Source organism: Papaver somniferum, chromosome 2, assembly GCF_003573695.1.
Source record: "Papaver somniferum cultivar HN1 chromosome 2, ASM357369v1, whole genome shotgun sequence".
Taxonomy (NCBI): Eukaryota; Viridiplantae; Streptophyta; class Magnoliopsida; order Ranunculales; family Papaveraceae; genus Papaver; species Papaver somniferum.
The window spans coordinates 50332503-50336571 of NC_039359.1; the positions used below are offsets into that span (position 1 = coordinate 50332503).

The 4069-nt window shown below is 33.2% G+C and overlaps 1 pseudogene; it reads left to right on the top strand.

Moving 5' to 3' along the window:
• Positions 1–2655: 2655 nt before the first annotated feature.
• Positions 2656–3818, top strand: LOC113350973 (annotated as a pseudogene).
• The last annotated feature ends 251 nt before the right edge of the window (positions 3819–4069 follow it).

Sequence of the window (4069 nt, forward strand, 5' to 3'; positions counted from 1 at the left end):
CTTGTCGAGTCGAATCCTCCTAAGATGGCCTAATAAATCCTAACATGTGTGTTGACCAAAACAACGCGACAGTCCCTTTCGCACATACGCATTGTAATTCATGATTGCTATAAGAATTACCAAATTCCATCACAAGTTACATCCAAAGGAGACAATTACTTTATTTAATAACACACAAATGTTTGTAAAGGTTCATATATTTGTAGTGAAAGGACAAACAACAAGTTATATTCTGTTTTAATCTCGGATCCTAAAACATTGGGAATTATGGTTAATTTTGATGATATTGCTTCTAAAGTTGTTGGTCGCGTTCTGATTGATAGTGAGTGATATTCCACTTGAACTTGAAGTTGGATAACAATTTTAGTGGAAGACTGACCAATACTACCGGATCCCATGTATCCGCTCAATTCATTTAGGACATGGAAATTCCTTTGATTTCTTCCATCATTGATACGAACAAAAAATTCGAGATTCATTTATTCGAATCACTTATTTTTACTGACTATGTTTTAGATATAGATGATAAGACAAAAAACAATACAAAACAAAACAGAGGAACTAGTACGAATAATGCAGTATCTTAGCTAAGTGGGGTGCCGGAACTAATGTTATTGGGTGGATTGTACCAAGACCTAATATAATTGCCGTAAAGAAGTCGGTGAAAAGAATAGTTCATGAATTGTGTAACTTGTGTTCATTAGAACTTTAGGTTGTTATTCTTCTCTGTAATGTAGATCAGTGCAAGAAGGACTACAAGTACCTCATACGTACGTACATTAGAAGTAGTTGAAATTGAATGATGAAGAGAAGATGAAAAGGTGAAACAAGAAACAACTTTCATACACGACATTGTAGCAACTTTCATAACTCGTGAGGTCAAATCAAGTTCTTTATAGTTTTGCTTTTCTAGTTTTTGGGATCAACTTGGTTACCAAAATCAACAATTTCTGCGTAAAAAAGACATGTAAAATTTGATACTGTTTAAATGGACCAGAATGTAAAAATAGTCAGGATGTGAATAGTTTTATCCTACCCATTTTCAAATACTTTTTCTTATTTTTAATTTACATCATGATGCATCTAGTTTCATCCTCGCTCTTTGTTAAGTTTAAACCAGGATGAATCTAGTTTCATTCTTGCTATTTTTTTGGTGTCCATTTCACCCATACTAATTTTTACTCTTCCATTAGAACCATGTTTTAAAAATATTTGAACAAATGACCCATTTTCCGAAGACAAAACTTATCTTACCATGTACTACCTCCGTCCCACTATTAATTGGCCTAGTCATTTTATTAATAGTGAGACTGAAGGAGTATAATTTATAAACATGTTATATACTCCTATATAATTTCCTTTCTTAAAAAAAATAAAATAAAAAATAAATCTATAAATAGGTACCCTAAAATGATTTATGGACAATCTTGGTGTCAGTTAGCTCAAAGTTAAAAGTTAAAAGTTAAAACTGATGGAAAAATAATGGACGTTAAGCAATTCCGCCAACAAGGCTACGTAAAGCTAGAGTTGAAGTTGATAACGCAACTTCGTACAAGTATCACTAATGCTAGATAAACTATGATTTATCCCGAGTAACATTCGGCATAAAAGGAAACAGTGTCCTGTGATAAAATGATTTCTCAAATCACTATTAAATTCCCTTTCAGGATCTTGCTTGGTCAACTGACTTAAATCTAGTTTGGTAGTGCTGTGAGTTTAAAAAAAGTGCTTTTCTGTTGTGTTGTGTTGTGCATTACTGTGTTGTGATGTGAAAACAAAGCAGCATGACGTTTGGTAAACTATAATTTGAAAAGCGTTGTGAAATTAACAAATTGTCAATTATATTTGGTAAATTGGTATTTTAAAGTGCTGATGATGCAGCTAATGATGGAAATAGACATGTTTTAAAAATACACTGTAACTATAATAAATTATATTTTGAATTCTAATATATTTAATAAACTATATTGTTTTATTATTTTATAAATATTTTTATCATTTAATAAAGAATTTTATGGTTATGGTTTGCTTCAAAAAAAATATCATTATTGTAATTATTATTTATATTTCAAAATAAATAATAAAAATAAAATAACAAAATAGAAGTTAGAAATATAATGATAATTGTACAATATTTAAGGGTAAAATTTGTCTTTATAATAAATAACAGGGTTAAAATAAATAATCAATTAAATCAAATTATATGGATCCACAGCTTTTGTTTTTCAACTTGTAAAAACTAGTGCTGAGTAGTTTTTAAAAGCAAACCTAAAACGGAAGTGATTTTTTTCAAAAGCACTTTGAAAAAAATTTACCAAACACAAATTTTGATAAAAACTTGTTACAAAGTGCTTTTGATTAAAAAAAAGAAAAAATCAATCCCAACCGAAAATTTTGGATGGGGGCGTTTTTTGAAGGGCTTTAGTTAAGTCCACCATCGTTATAAAAATTCTTTCAAAGAACTTCCAAATTTTTCACTTTACTTTCCTTATTTCAACATATGCCTTATCTTTATTTTCCTTATTTCACCTTCCTAACTTGTCAATTGTACTATGCACGATTTAATAGGTTCATCTTCCATAGTAAATGCTATGTATATATTCTTCAGTACTATATATAATTGATCAAATACTCCCATCTAGCTTAAGACTCTAATCTTATATCTTCTTGCTATATCATTTCCCTTGGTTCAGCCGATCAGCGAACACATACACAATATTCATGGCTTCTTCATTATCAACATCTCTTGTAACATTCAAGGTGAAAAGACAAGATCCTGAACTAATTAGTCCAGCCAAACCAACACCTCATGAATTTAAGTACCTTTCAGATATTGATGATCAGGACGGTCTTCGTTTTCAAATTCCTATTATTCAGTTCTATCGACAAAATGATGTTTGTTTGGCAAGTGCGAAAGACCCTGTGGATATCATTAAGAAAGCCATATCCAATACTCTTGTGCTTTACTACCCCTTTGCTGGTAGGCTTGTAGAAGCACCAGGGAGAAAGTTAGTGGTAGAATGCAATGGTAAAGGTGTCATGTTCATTGAGGCTGATGCAGATGTTCGTCTTGATGAGTTCAGAGATGCTCTTCAACCACCTTTTCCTTGTTTGGAAGAGCTCATTTTCGATGTCCCGGGTTCCGAGGGTGTGCTAAATTGCCCTCTCTTGTTGATTCAGGTGAGATTTGGACGGGTTATACATTGCATAGATCATCCACAGTTATTCCACACAAATTTATGCTTTAAAATTGGTTCCAAATTTCAACCTTAGGTAGAAGATGGCAATATCAACTGCAGAGAAATTGGTTTCAAATGTACGTGGGAAATTCAATACACCAATTCCAAAGGGTTTTTATGGTAATGCCTTTGCGTTTCCAGTGGCAATATCAACTGCAGAGAAATTGTGCAATAGTCCTTTAGGGTATGCACTGGAGCTGGTGAAGAAAGCAAAGAGAGAAGTGACGAATGAGTACATGAGATCACTGGCCGATTTTATGGTGAAAAACGGAAGACTACATTTCGCGGTTGCGCGAGCATATGTTGTGTCGGATGTGACACGTGCTGGATTTGGGGACGTGGATTTTGGATGGGGAAAGCAGTGTACGGAGGGCCTGCAGGGTGTGTATACCTGGGATGGCAAGCTTTTATATACCATTCAAGAACAGCGAAGGAGAAGATGGCATTCTGGTACCAGTTTGTTTGGATGAATCAGCAATGAAGAAGTTTGTGGTAGAGATCGAAAAGTTGATCAGTAATGAACCATCTGCTGATTCTGAAACTCCCATGAGTCACAAGTTCATCAAATCAACACTCTAATTAAGTCAGACATGCAGTTGATATACTCACTATAATCGAGATTGGTTTTAATAATACTAGAACACTTGCTGATCCAGAATTTGGTCGAGAATAGCTAGGTACCATCTTTTGAAGTTTATGTTTTTCTTTTTCTTGTAAAATCTATTTAAATCATTTTATATATTTGTTTAGATGATTCGAGCCAGTAAAACACATTACACAAGTCCAAGCGCAAAATCTGTATTACTAGAATTGTGGGACACCGTAAGTGT